Source organism: Bubalus kerabau, chromosome 19 (assembly GCF_029407905.1).
Source record: "Bubalus kerabau isolate K-KA32 ecotype Philippines breed swamp buffalo chromosome 19, PCC_UOA_SB_1v2, whole genome shotgun sequence".
NCBI lineage: Eukaryota > Metazoa > Chordata > Mammalia > Artiodactyla > Bovidae > Bubalus > Bubalus kerabau.
Window position 1 is genome coordinate 65,529,004 of NC_073642.1, and position 14,979 is coordinate 65,543,982.

At 48.3% G+C, this 14,979-nt stretch overlaps 1 protein-coding gene and 1 non-coding gene across 2 annotated transcripts in view; both read left to right on the forward strand.

Moving 5' to 3' along the window:
• Nucleotides 1-14,979, forward strand: part of EVL (Enah/Vasp-like) — a 143,935-nt gene that overhangs the window by 51,579 nt on the left and 77,377 nt on the right. The gene's annotated exons all lie outside the window — the stretch shown is intronic.
• LOC129634626 (U1 spliceosomal RNA) lies at nucleotides 6,834-6,995 on the forward strand. Its single transcript, XR_008705804.1, has one exon. It is a non-coding gene; the product is annotated as a U1 spliceosomal RNA (small nuclear RNA).

A 14,979-nucleotide genomic window follows, 5' to 3' on the forward strand; every position in this document is an offset into this window, starting at 1 on the left:
TTCTTTCTAAACTGTGTTTTGTGTGTTTTAAAAATATTTATTTATCTGGCTGCATTGGGTATGGAAGCACATGGGATCTTGAGTTGTGGCTCATGGACTCTAGTTGTGGCGTGTGGGCTTAATTGTTGCCACATGTGGGATCTTAGGTGCCAGACCAGGGGTCAAACCTGTGCGGATTCTCAACCACTGGACCAACAGGGACGTCCCCCTAAATTGTATTTTTGCTAGGTTTTCTGTTTCCGGAATTTAATGAAGTCACCCGATTGGAAAATCAAGACTCACTCACTTTGTTGTATTCCAATTTGGACTGCTAAGGCAGTTTATTTTGTGTTTTTCTGATATGTTCCTGGCAGCTAGAAATTTTTGGACAGTTTCAAAATGGTAAATTTCATTCAACAGTGTGCATGTGGTGGCTTTTTTTTTTCTTCTTCTTCAATAGCACTGCTGATTCTCAGATGTGCCCATCTGCGGTTTCTTTTTTTAAGGAATTTCTAATATATCACCCTCTCGATGTAATTACTCTTGCTGTTTCCGTGATAAAGTCTAGCTGTCAGGAGAAGAAACTTGCTGCACTTCTGCATACCAGTGCAGGTGGGGGAGCGCTAACGTGTCAGAGCATTCTTTACCAACTTAGGATAAGTCACTTGTGTTTTCTGTTATTGTTATTCAATCACTAAGTCGTGTCCAACTCTTTGCTACCCCAGGGACTGCAGCACGCCAGGCTCTCTTGACTTTGTGCTTTTGCATTCCAATCCCCTGTGATGAGAAGGACTTTTTTTTTTTTAATATTTACTTTTTAAAAAATTTGGCTACGCTGGATCTTAGTTGCAGCATGTGGGATCTAATTCCCTGACCAGAGGTTGAACCTGGGCCCCCTGCATTGGGAGCACAGAATCTTAGCCACTGGACCACCAGGGAAGTCCAAAAAGGACATCTTTTTTTGATGTTAGTTCTACAAGGTCTTGTAGGCCTTCACAGAACCATTCAGTGTCAGCTTCTTTGACATTAGTGGTTGTGGCATAGACTTGGATTACTGTGATGTTGAATGGTTTGCCTTGGAAACGAACAGAGATCATTCTGTCATTTTTGAGATTGCACCCAAGTACTGCATTTTGTTGACTATGAGGGCTACTCCGTTTCTTCTAAGGGATTCTTGCCCACAGTAGTAGGTATAATGTTCATCTGAATTAAATTTGCCCGTTCCTGTCCATTTAGTTCACTGATTCCTAAGATGTCAGTGTTCACTCTTGCCATCTCCTGCTTGACCACTTCCAATTTACCTTGATTCATGGACCTAACATTCCAGGTTCCTAGGCATTGTTGTTCTTTACAGCATTGGGCTTTACTTTTACCCCCAGACACATCCACAACTGAGCGTCATTTCCACTTTTGGCCCAGCCTTTTCATTCTTTCTGGAGCTATTTCTCTGCTCTTCCCCAGTAACATTGGATACTTTCTGACCTGGGGGCCTCATCTTCTGGTGTCATATCTTTTTGCCTTTTCATACTGTTCACGGGGTTCTCAAGGCAAGAGTACTGGAGTGGTTTGCCATTCCCTCCTCCAGTGGACCACATTCTGTCAGAGCTCTCCGCTAGGACCCGTCTGTTTTGAGTGGCCCTGCACGGCGTGGCTCATCACTTCTTTGAGTTGCTCAAGTCCCTTCGCCGCAACAGGTCTGTGGTCCATGAAGGGGAGTTGTGTTTCAGCGCCCGGCCAGAGAGACAGAGATGAGCTTAAGGTTATTTCAGTAGGTCAGATGTGGCACAAAGATCGAGAGTCTGGGTGTTTTTGTTTGTTTATTTTTGGCCGTTCTGGGTCTTTGATGCTGTGCACAGGCTCTCTAGTTGCGGCCGGCCGGGGCTGCTCTTCTTTGCAGCACATGGCCTTCTCGTTGCAGTGGCTTCCCTTGTGGCGGAGCATGGGCTCTGGAGCACAGGCTCAGTAGCTGTGGCTCATGGGCTTAGTTGCTCTGCAGCTTGGAGAATTTTTCTAGACCAGGGATCAAACCCATGGCCCCTCCATTGGCAAGTGGGTTCCCATCAACTGCACCACCAGGGAAGTCCCAGGAGACTTTTAAAGAGAGGGACAACCAAATTATGTTTTGGCACACCTGTTTGTTTCCTGGAATAGTGCTGTTATTCCTCGAGAGAGGCTGTGTTGTGCGCACAGCCGTTTCTGGAGAGGCGGGTTAGGTAGAAGGGAAGCAGCAGCCCGTCCCCGGTCACCTGGCCCGGTCATGCAGTCTGTGTGGCCGGCCACGACCCAGCCCCTGCCGTGGTGACTGGCTCAGGTGCAGGGTGACATCTGAGTCCTCCGTGGAGCCCCTGCTGGGCTAGAGCTGTTAGGAAAGGTGCCATCATGTCGGGATCAAGAAAGCCTCAAGTCACTGTAGCCCTCTTTCCCACCATGTGGGTAAAGACCATCTGAAAATGAAGCCAGACAGGGTGGTAGGGTTCAGCAGAGGCCAAAGAAACGGAATTCGCCTGGCGTCGTCGAGCCTGGGTGTCCCGTGTGCCGTCCTGCTCAATCCAGACTTAGCCAAGAGCCTTATCTTTTTTGCACTGTATGAACTAATTCCATTTTCCCCCATTAATGTCTGTCACTTACAACCTAAAGAATCCCAAATAATTCAAAACCATGCAAGATAAATAAAAACAGAGTAAAACCTGTACCGTTTTACCTCCAGAGGAGATGAGTGCCCCGGTAATCTTCAGAATGTCAGAGCACATCCACCGGATTGTATCCATCAGGCTTCCAACAGAGAATTGTGGTCTGGGACACTTGTGGACTGAATTGTGTCCCCCTATATTTGTGGGTCGAAGCTCTCAGCCCCAGTGTGACTGTATTTGGAGATGGGGCCTTTAAGGAGGTACTGAAGGTCAAACTGGTCATAAGGCTGGAGGCTTCGTCCACTGGGACTGTTCCTTTAAGAAGAGCAGAGTCTCCAGGAGAGCCGCAGAGAGGAAGGCTGTGTGAAGTGCAGGGAGGGGCAGCATCCACAGGCCAGGGGAGAGGCCTCTCGAGGAAGCCGCCTGTCCATACCTCTATCTGGACTTCGGCCTCCTCCTCCTATAAGGAAGGGAGTTGCGACTGCTGGACACCCAGTCCGTGGTATTTCATTACGGCCGCCCAAGCTGACTGATGCAGACACATTTAAAACAGAGAATAGGATGCTCAGGCGACTCAGGATCTCGTCTGAAGACAGTCTGTGAAGGGCTTGGGGGGTACTTTCAGAAGAAGAAAAGGCATCTTTAGAACTGAAAAAGCTCTTGAGCTCTCCTCTGGCTCATTGTGCTAGGAGCCACTTTTTTGGACCCAGTATCTAAATGCTTTTAATTTTCAATGGGATCCCTTTAGGCATTTCCAGCGGGAAAGGGAAGTAATATTTACTGAACACCCTCTGTGTCTTGGGCAATTTATAGTTATTATATCTTCATTTATCATTCAGAGCTAGACCATAGGATACAGATGGGACAGCTTCTGTAAATTCTGCTACTAAGTGCCAAGAGCTCTATTTATAATATGTTATTTAATTAACACCACACTCAGCAAGTTAGGAATTACCTCCCTCTTACAGATGAGGAAACAGAGCGGGAAAGGGTCTGAACTTGGGCATCATTGCCAGGGTAGCTCTCAGCAGAGCCGGGTCTAGGACTCTAGTCTGACGACTCCTGTTCTGTTGCCTTTCTCCCCCTGCCCTGTAAGGAGGGGAAGTGCAGCCCCGGGAAGGCTGAGGACCCCAGGCCCAGACAGGGTAGAGCAAAGCCAGACTGGACTCCCACACACGGTAAACGCACTTCCCTCGCAAGAAGTTAACCCTTTCTATGGATCTTCCCGCTCTTTTTGCTTTGACATTTTCCTACCTATCCCGAAGTTTATACATCAGTCAGTCAGACCTTCCCTGGAGTTAGAGACCAAGAGGAAAGGCTTCCCCGGTTAACTCTTTGTTGTCCTCACGTTTAATTCTCATTTGGTCCACGAGTAGCTCCGTTCGTCAAAGTCACTCAACTGTCTTGTGCCTCAGTTTCTCCCTCTTTCAAATTAGCATGGCACGGTGAGCATGGAAGAGCTGATGAATATGTGAAGTCTCACACTAAAAAGTCATGGTGTTATTACTACATTCATAATGTAGGAATGTATAATGTACAGTCATATATGTTTTGTCTTTGAATATGAATGTGACTATTATTGGCAATAATAGTCCGCCTTCTGTTGTCCCCTTTAATTCCAAGACCTTCAGGAACACAGTATTAATTAAAGGAGGAAGTGGTGTTTGGCAGCATGGAGAGGATACATTTAAAAGCTACGAGAACGCCTGGGTGTGAGACTGTGCTCCAGCAAGCCATGAGATGTGGGCAAGTCCTTCACATGGCTTTGAATGCCCTCCTTCAATGCGGTGATGGATAGTCTCCCACGTCTGCCTCACAGGACAGCTTCCCTAACCGGAGGCGTGATGTCTGTGCCTTCATTACAGTGCGGGGAGAGGAGCACGCCGTGCGCCGTGGCCTGGCTCCCGGGCGGCTTGCCACCTGCCAGTGGCCTTGAGCCGCTCCTAGCTCCAGTTCACTCTCATCTAAAACGGAAAGAATGATAACAGATGTGAAGAGTCCAGTATGCAGTAGGTGCTCAGGAAATGTCTTTAGAGAGAGGCGATTATTAGACGTATACCCCAGATATGACATTTTCTATAATATATCACCAAGTGGCTCGCACCATGGATTTGGACCCGATGGATCAATTTGTCTTAGTGTATTTTTCCAGATACTCTTTGGCAAACAGTTTTTTATTTTTGTGAAAATGTGAATGCCTGTCTTATAAAACTCTCTCTGAAAGTTTTGCTTTTGATTTGCAGAGAGTAGAACATTTCTAAGGCGGGAATCAATTACTTAAGCACTGACAGAGTGAATTGAATCAGAGACTAGTGAATAAGTGATGCTGTGTCCTGTAGAGCAGCCCTGACCGACAGAAACAGAACCCAAGCTGCAAGTGGGAGCCATGTGCAGCGTTTTTAATACTTAATCGCCCTGTTAAGTAAAAGGAACAGATAAAATTAATTTCAACAATCTTATCTAAAGTACTGTATATAAAATATTATAATTTCAACACGTAATCAACATATAAATTACTGATGAGCTATTATTAGATGACTTTTGGTTCTAAGTCTTTGAAGTCTGGTGTGTCTTTTACACTAATATCACTCCTCAGACCTGCCCCATTTCTGCTGCTCCTGGTCATATGTGCCTCAAGGCATGGCTTTGGACCCTGCAGCTCCTGAGTCCCCCTGAACTGAGAAGGAGGAACTCAGACCTCTGTTACATTATTGCATTTAGCAAATGGACTCGAAATTGCTGGGCCAAATAGAATCTCCAGATTTGTGCAGTTTCCTTGCTCTGTATTGGGTTTCACTGCTTTTGGAGGTTTCCAAACGCTCCGTGAATTACTCCTGGTTTCTCTGTTCCTGACGAGAGCACTGCGGAGACTACCCCCTTTAACCCCCATGTCTGTGGGCAGCAGTCCCTGAGCAGGAACACACCGTGACAGGGCTTCAGCAGCAGCCCCTAGCTCAAGGCAGCCCCTGTGCTTTCTGTTGGGGGAATGGGGATGCTCTTTCTGGTGACTTGGAGCCCTTTTGAAAAACTAATGGAAATTATTAACAGAGTCGCTGAGAAAGTCCAACGTGCTTAAGCCACAACGTGGTGTGCAGTTTCGGGGGAATATGGATCCAGGAGCCAGGCTGCACACCTCCAGCATCGAGCGAGGCATGTGGCCAGCCCCCATTTGTGAGGGAGGGGAGGGTTGGGGAGCTCACAGCACACTGGACCGTGCACAGGGCAGGCAGAGAAGAGACGCAGAGCTGGCACCTGCAGCCCCCAGACAGAGCTTGCTAATTTAAAATCTTTTAATTCTTCATGACTCGCGACGTTTCTTAAACACAGAGGTTTTGCTTAAGCACGCACACGCAGCAGCAACCCCTCTATCCAGAATCCCATGTTAGAACTGTCCAGAGACTTCCCTAGGGCTCCAGTGGTAAGACTCCGTGCTGTCAACGCAGGGGGTCTGGGTTCAGTCCCTGGTCTGGGAACTAGGTCACAGATGCCCAGGAGGAAGATTGAAGAGCCTTTGTGCCTCAAATAAATATTAAAAAAAAAAAGAGGATGCACTTTCTATTTAAAAAGAAAGAAAGAAAACCTGTTGAAAAAGCTTCATACAAAGCCATAGGAAAATAAACACGGGCTGAGCACTCCCAGGCTGCCGGGAAGATAAAGTCAAACCTGGTGACTCCCCTCGCGGAGCCCACAGTGACAGACCCAGAAACAGACCTTGTCGTGGGATCCGAGCTGCAGACCTGGGGTTGGGGGACCTGACACGCACATGCTGCTGGGTGTGTGCTGAAAAGGTTCCAGCAGAGACAGGGCCTGGAAGTGGTCCTCCCGCGTGCTGGGGGGTGGGGTGGGGACAGGGATGGACCAACAGGGGACGAGACTGGCCAGGGCACGTGCCAGGAATAAGCTCCCCAGTGCTGAAGCTTGGGGGGGCTTTATACCACTTCCCACAGGAGAGCCGTCCTCTTCAGAGGGCTTTATGTGAGGACCTGATGTCGTCAGATTTGCGTTTTATCCAGTTATCCTTGGAACTGACTGTGAGAGGTGGGTTTGAAGGCGCTATATCTGGAGACAGGGAAGCCTCTTAGGAAGCCGAGTTAGTCCAGGTGAGAACTCCCGGGGTTTGATCTGGGCTATCAGTTCTTGGCAAATAATTCGATGAGGAATAGGAAAGGATTTCTAGGTTGCCTGCCAAATAAGTTATAGGAGCCTTTATTAAAGTAGAAACTATTACTTACCTGGCAGGGGAGATTCCATGATCACGAAGGTGATTTTCCCAGGGTGAGGCTTTTCATTGCACTCTGGATGTGCTGACCCCTGCGATTTCCCCAAATGTGGGAGACGTGACTGCATAATTTGTGGTCATGGGGACTGCATTCGTGCTTTCCCCTAAGGGGGAATAAGAAGCAGAAACTGTTCAAAGAAAAGCTGGGCACAGAGATGATGACAGAGGAGCTCATTCCAGCCGGTGTGTTGATACCACCCCATCCGAGGGTGGTGAGCCTCCTGCATGGGGTTGATGGAGTTAGAGCCGCCTGTAAACTCTGAGTGGGAAAGGGCTATGGGAAAGTGGGGGACCACTGAGGGGCAGGAGCCAGACGAGGAAGCTTTAAGGGGATCTCTTCTTGTCAGGACACTGAGGCAGAGAGGGGACTCGCTTGTCCGAGGCCAATGGGGGACAGATGGGAGACTCAGGACCAGCTGCCCAAGTCGCGTGCCTCCTGGGCTCTTTCTTCTGTGCCCCAAGGGCAGTGCCTCTTGAGCTTAGGATTTTATGGAGGCTGCTAGCACGTGGGATTAGCGTGGCATCCTTCGTGTTTACAGGGCAGGGAGCATCTAGGAAAAGTTCTGGGTGACAGTTCTTATCCCAAAGGCCAGGCTAGAAAAGGTTTCTTTATATATATGTATGAAACAGCCCATTGCTTTTGTCCTTGCTTTGCAGGATACCCGTGGCTTCTAGGTCTGCTGTCGCCTCATCAGTCCCAGGCAGCATCAGGATCAGTCACCTTATTAGATCATCTTACAGGTGATGAAATAGGCCAGGGGTAGAGAGGTGAAGGCAATGGCACCCCACTCCAGTACTCTTGCCTGGAAAATCCCATGCACGGAGGAGCCTGGTAGGCTGCGGTCCGTGGGGTCACGAAGAGTCGGACACGACTGAGCAACTTCACTTTCACTTTTCATTTTTATGCATTGGAGAAGGAAGTGGCAACCCATTCCAGTGTTCTTGCCTGGAGAATCCCAGGGACGGCGGAGCCTGGTGGGCTGCCGTCTATGGGGTTGCAAAGAGTCAGACATGACTGAAGCGACTTAGCAGCAGCAGCAGAGAGGTGAAGAGATTTGCCTGGGGTCCCTCTGCCGCTCAAGGACAGAGCTTGCGCTGGTCTGAGTCTTGTGGTCCCAGGGTCAGGCCATTTCACGGTCACAGACTGTACTTCCTTCATCCAGTAGTCTTCCATTTAAACAACTGCCCATGTCTGGTCCTGCATTGGGGCCTGGGGCTGCAGAGATGACCAAAGCAGCGTCCCACCCAGTGGCTCAGTTAGGGGGTGGTTTCCCAGAGGACACAGCGCTGCAGTAGACACAGCTGGATGGAGCGAGGTGTTGTCTGCCCTGTCTGTTACCTTGTGGGTTCACAGGTAGGTCTGTTTGTTCTCAATCAGTTTGGGCAGGACCTTAATCAATCATTTCCCGGCTATGAACTCAAAGTTGAAAAAGAGGCTGGTATTGGTGGGAAATCGAGATTATTAAAATTTTAGAGCTCAAAGGCTTTGTGAAGAGTTGATGATCTCCTGAGGATGTGGAGTTGATGATCTCTTGAGGGCCTGATGGCTAGAGCGGCTAGATCTAGTCACTGTCGCATATATGACTTCAAGGCAGCGACTTCCAAGACATTCCACTGAAGTGTCGGGTGGTAGCGGCGTGTGCAAACACAGATACATTAGTTCACAGATTGCAGGCCAAGATGATAGGGGTTTTTTTGTTTTTGTTTTTTTAATTTTTAAATCATGAACTCTGTTATTAGCTAGATCTAGACTGATGAAATTGAAGTGCAATTCAGTGGAAGTTGAAGAGTCCCCCAAACTAGGAAGTGCCCACCCAGGGTTGTATGGAATGTGATTCCACCGCTCTGCCAGAAAGATCACACTGTAATGTAAAGTAGCAAACGTGATGTTGTGGTGTGGCTTTGATTTGGCTTGGTGATGGGAAAAGGTAATTCTTGCAAATGTTGCTACTTCATCGTAATTACTTGCGGTGGAACTTTCTCTTGAATTTTTCCCATTGCACTGAATGAGCTGCATTCCTTAGTTGAGAGCTACTGCTGGAGACCCCTGTGAACAAATAAACTGGCACCCAGATAAATGGCCTTCCCTGTATTTCTAGAGCTCCACACCCCTCTGACAAGCTTCTCTGACAGTGACATGTCCTGTTTTTCAGGAGTTTCTCCCCATTCATTGTTTTATTTAATCTTCACAAGCAGAGTGGAAACAAAGAAGCTGACTCAGACCAGACTCAATATGGTTTGAGCCTCAGTGCCGACTGTGCTCAGGGGACCTGCTCATCCCACCCCCTCATTTTAAAGCTGAGATGACAGTCCTGGAAGGTGACTCGTTTCCCTGAGAGCCAGAGCCCAGCAGCTGTAGGCTGTCCCCCGTCCACCACACCTGCCCCGTGCATTCCTGAAGCCCGGTGAGGGCATCAGTCACAGGAGAAACGTTAGTGGGAGCTAAGCCATCAGCAGCAGAACTGCCTGAAACAGCAGCCAGGCTTTTTGAACAAAGATATTTTTTAAGAAGACAGTTTTTTTTTTTTTTTTTTTTGAAAAATTATCTCATTAACAAAGTAATTCTATCTCCTGTCAGCAGAGGCTAAGGAGCTCAGCTATAGCAGCTGCCTCCCTAGTAACAGTTTTCATTGGCTACCCTCAGAAGCAGCATCATTGGCTTCTGTGGAATAGAGAATTTAAAAATAGACTGGACTTGGTTTGCAGAGCAGGGAGGGCTCCTCAAGGTGAGCTGGCCGTTCTCTCGCTGTGAGGACAGGCAGCGATGCGCAGAGGGGCGGGGGCGCCCTGCAGTTAGGCGGCCGGCCTCCAATCAGGGCCTCCGCCTCCACCACCGGGGGCCTGCGTGCTTGCCCTCACAGCGCAGCCCTTTCAGAGGGACCTCCCCCCTCTCCTCGCCCCCTTTGTGGGCTGCAGGGGGCTGAGGAGCAGGGCTGGGGCGAGGTGCCTGTCAGCTGCCCGAGAGGGTGCTGACCGAGGCCTGCTCTGCTCTGCTCTGCAAGCTCGGGAACGCTGGGTAAAGCGTTTCATCCTTCTGAGCTTCAGAGAATATGTTTTTGTCTTGGCCTCTTCCACCACCGACCTACCGCACTGATGAGGCTGTTGTGATGACTGAGAGTGTGAAACCAGCCTCTTTAAATGCAGATCGCTGTAGAAATGTTAAAGGCTGTTCTAGCTAGGAGTCAGAAATAGACCTCCACTGCCTGCCTCCTCCTTTGCTTTTCTCTTTCCCCTCGTCTCTCTCCTCCCCCTCTCCCTGTCGGTGCTGCTCTGACTCCAGGTCTCCAGCATCAGCCAGGCTCCTGCCCCGGCCCCTGTCCTTCAGGCTTGTTTCCTCTGCTGCCCAGGTGTAGAGCGGTGCAGGCTGGATGACCTGGGACACCTGTCTGAGGTGCCAGGAGACCTGCGTTCAGGTTCCAGCCTTTCCACTAACTCGCTGTGGCTTTTTAAATAAGCTGCTGCTTCTCTGTGGGCCTGTCTCCTTTACAGCAGGCCTGCTCCACATTGGCACAGTTGACATTTGGGCCCAGGTGATCCTTTGTTGTGGGGGCTGCCCTGTGTATTGCAGGCTGTTTACAGCATCATCGGTCTTACCTGCTACATACCAGTAACCTCCCTGGTTGGGAGCCTCTGCTTTATAGTGTTGTTGTTCAGTTGCTAAGTCCTGTCCAACTCTCTGACAACCAGGCTCCTCTGTCCATAGCATTTTCCAGGCAAGAATACTGGAGTGCATTACCATTTCCTTCTCTAGGGGATCTTCCTGACCCAGGGATTGAACCCATGTCTCCTCCGTTGGCAGGCGGATTCTTTACCGCTGAGCCACCAGGGAAGCCTCACTGACTTTTAATAGAGTAAGGGTAATCATAAAACCAGGACCCACTTTGCAGATTATCTTGAGCATCATATGAAATAGAGTGAGGTATTTTCTAAACTCTAGCACAGTCTTCTGCTGCCTTAATCCCCTGTTCAGGCCGAATGTGCACAGTAGCTGCTCCTAACTGCCCTGCCTGGGAGCAGCCCTCTCCTGCGCTCTCAGGTCACCCCGTGCTCTCCTGGCAGTGTCCTTGCAGCCAGCAGCGTGTTGCGTCTGACCGTCTCGAGTGCAGGCGTGTGTTTCATTTCACTTCACCTGCCTGGTGTTCTGCATAGTGCATGCCCTGTCACAGGCGCCCATGCATGCTTGTTCCGTGAAGACATCTCTCCTTTGGGGACAGTGCTTTTTCACTCTTCCCCACCCATCATCTACTTTGATCGTCGTCAGAACTCTGTCAGCCAGAACGGGCTGGGGTTGCTTCTCTCTCCTCCCGTGGCTGAGCACACGTGAGGAAGGAGGAGATGGGACAGCCAGCCTGGGTCCTTGGTGACTTCCTCCTGCACCGCACCCCTGCCTGGGGAGCTTGGGGAGGGGACTGGCAATAAGTTCCAGTGTTACTATTTGTCTGCTTTGTTCTGTCCCCAGTATATTAATTAAGACTAAATCACTCCATGATGTTTGTTCTTCCTGTGAGTCTGTGTTTATGGTTAACCAGCAGAATGCATCATGGAGTGAATCGATGAATTCCTGGAATGCTCTGAGGCCACTGTGAGCCCTGATGATGTTAAGCAGTCTTGACAACTTTTTCCTCCAGCCATTATCCTGAATCCCATGAAAGCCAAGTTGACTTCCAGCCTAATTAGAGCAGTAGGCCACCCAGAAGCAGCTCAGAGCAGAACTAAAATCTTGAGAAGAGACTTGTCTGATGTGATGCGATATTTTCCCTCCATCTTGTCATTGAAAACAAAAGTGTTGAAATTTCAGGTGTAGGATTCCATTCTCTTTAAAGGCTTCTGAGACTGAGCCTGCAAGACTGAAAACGTAAAAGGTCAGAAGAACCCAGGAGACACTGTACAGAAAGGAGGCACTGGGTTATTTGTTGTTGCTGTTCAGTCACAGTCGTGCCTGGCTCTTTGCTGCCCTGTGGACCACAGCAAGCCTGTCCTTCACCGTCTCCCAGGATTTGCTCAGACTCATGCCCTTTGAGTCCGTGATGCCATCCAGCCAGCTCATCCTCTTCTCCTCCTGCCCTCTAATCTTTCCCAGCGAGTCTTCAGCAAACACAGTGTTGATTAAAAATTTTGACAATCAGTAAAAAGAAGTCCTGGACTAAGCATCAGGAGGCTTGGTTTCCAAATTCAGTTTTGCAACCACTGTTTTGAGACCGTGGGCAGATCTCTTTCATGTGACCTGAGCCTGTTCACGAGGCCATTAAACCCAAAGACAGAAACAAGTCATCTGTTCAAAACAGAGTCCGTTGGGCCAGCTTTGGCAGTCACACAGAATCAAACTCAAACAAATCATTCCGTCCAGCCTCCTATAAAACAGATGGCCCTTACACTTAAAACTGACCGGATGGCCTGTGTCAAACCCAAACGGTTTTCCCGCTCTAAAGCAGGAAGCATGGCTTGTCCATCTCTGGACTCCAGCATTGAGCACATTCCCTGCTTGCAGCCACTGGCCCTGATCACCTCCCTCGGGATCCCATCAAAGCAGCGTTCTGCCTCTCTGGTGAGCTCCATTTCACAGGCCCAGAGCGCGTGCTCTCGCTTCCCTTCGTCTCTCAGCCAGGCCTTATGTGTTCTGATGGCGGCTTGCCTCACTGTCTTAGTCACCCTCCCAGAATGTTTCCAGGGGCCAGTACCTCTCATATTGTGATACCAAAACCTGATCGCGTCATTCCTTCTGTGCTCCAGCCTGAGAGGGCCTGGTTACATACTCCATGGCCTGTATCACGAAATAACTGAGTCAAATACCCATTCAGTGCTCCTGATTCAAATTCTGTGTTCCAGTAATGAGATGTGTGTACGATACCAGTAAGGTACCTCGTGATTTTTCAAGATGACTTAGGGAGATGTTGGACAACTGATGTTTGGCAAAGGTACAAAGGCAGTTCAATGAATAAACCAGTGTCTTTTCAGCAGATGTTCAAGTTGGAACAATTAGATGTGAATATGCCCCAAAAAATGAACTTTGACCTAACCCCTACACATTGGACTAAAGGTACCTCAAAATGGATGCTAAATCCAAGTGTAAAATATGAAACTATAAAAATTCTGGGAGAAAACCGGAGACAACCTTCATGACCTAGGGTCAGGCAAAGGGTTTGACCCAAAGCAACCATCCAAAAAAGAAAAAAAGAGATGAATTGGACTTAGTCAAATTAAAATAATTTTGGATTCCTCAAAATTAAAAACTGTTAACTCTGTGAAAAGACACTGTGGGGAGCAATGTAAAGGCACAAGACAGCCTTGGGAAAAATGATTGCATACCCCAAAGGCCTTGTCTGTAGAACGCACAGGGAAACTCTCAAAGCTTAGCAGTAATAAAACAGCCTGGTTTTTAAAAAGCAGGCAAAAGATTGAATAGACATTTCACCAGAGAGGATGTACAGATGGCAAACAAGCACATGGAAAGACACAGCATCATCAGTCATCAGAGAAACCCAAGTTACAATTCCAACGAGGTATGGCAACACGTTTACTAAAACGGCTGAAATAAAACCCTGACGGTGCTAAGTGCAGGCTTGGGTACGGCTCTCTGGCGTTGCTGGTGGGAATAGAAATGGAACATCTACTCTGGAAGACAGTGCCATTGGCAGCTTCTTATGAAGTTAAGCATATAACCCAGTAATCTTAGTCCTAGAGACTGCATTAGTATAACATTCTATGAAAGGAAACGGTGGTGATGGAGAACAGATCAGTGGGAGAAAGTGGCAGGGGGAGGTGTGAGCCCGAAGGGGTAGTGGAGGGAGTTTTGGGGGTACAAGAACTCAGTCTGGTTGTGGTGATGGTTACTCATATCCAGACAGGCATTAAACTCATTCCAAGTGAAGTAAAAATCAAAACCAAAGCAAAACAGAAGTTCTGAGGAACAAACAAAAAGCACCAGTAGTTGGAATGATGAAAAATGGTTCCTCAGTGTCCTGCTCCGTTGGATTTATAGTTGTGATTAATAGTTAACTAGCTAATGTGTCCTGTTATCTTCAAATGCTTGTTGAAGCCGTTGCACGTCACTGAAAGGAGGCAGAAGGCTTGGAAACATTCAGATACTCAATTTACAGCTTGAGAAGTTAATTGTTCTTGGGCCAAGTTCCTAGACTTCCCTTAAAGCCTGAGCACAGTTCAAGTTCATGGGCATTGCCTTGAAGTCACAGAGCACGTACACTGCAACAGCTAGATTCCGGGAAGGCCTTTTTAGTCAGAAAAGGGCTTTTTAGTCAGAAACCCCATCTCCTCCTATCTTCACTTCGTTCTCGAGAAGGCTGACATCGCTTGAGAGTTGCCACCCTCCTTGAGGCCCTTTCTACTGGGATTATTTCTGATGTGAGCCAGAACGGTGAGGTGATTTTCCTCAACAGCCTCCAAGTCCCACCAATTCATAACCAACCCATTTGGAAGCATTGCAGTTGCTATATTGGGGGTATTTTTTAAATCATAGCTTTATTCAGACATAATTTACATACTATTAAATTCATCCAGTTAAAGTGTACTGTTCAGTAGACTTTAATATATTCTGTTTTACCGCTGTTACCACAGTGAATTTTGGACCATTTTTGTCACCGAAGGGGAAACTCGGTACCGCTTAGCCGTCCTTTCCCATTTCCCCCCAGTCCCTTCCCCCAGCAACCACCAAGCTACTTCTGTCTCTGTGGATCTGCCTACACTGGGCATTTCAGTAAATGGAATCTTGTAGTGTGTGCTTCTTTTGACGGGCTTCTCTCTCCTGGCCTGACATTTTCAGGGTGCCCGCACGTTGTCCCTGTGTCTCTCCTGCAGATGTTGAATTACGCAAGTCCATCCAGGAAGCAGCGCTTCCTCTAGTGCCTCCCCCCAAGGGGACAGAGGTGTAGTGGAGGCATGACTGTCATAAGTGAGATTTGAGAGGTGATGGCATTCCAGTTGAGCTATTTCCAGTCCTAAAAGATGATGCTGTGAAAGTGCTGCACTCAATGTGTCAGCAAATTTGGAAAACTCAGCAGTGGTCAGAGGACTGGAAAAGGTCAGTTTTCATTCCAATCCCAAAGAAAGGCAATGCCAAAGAATGCTCAAACTACC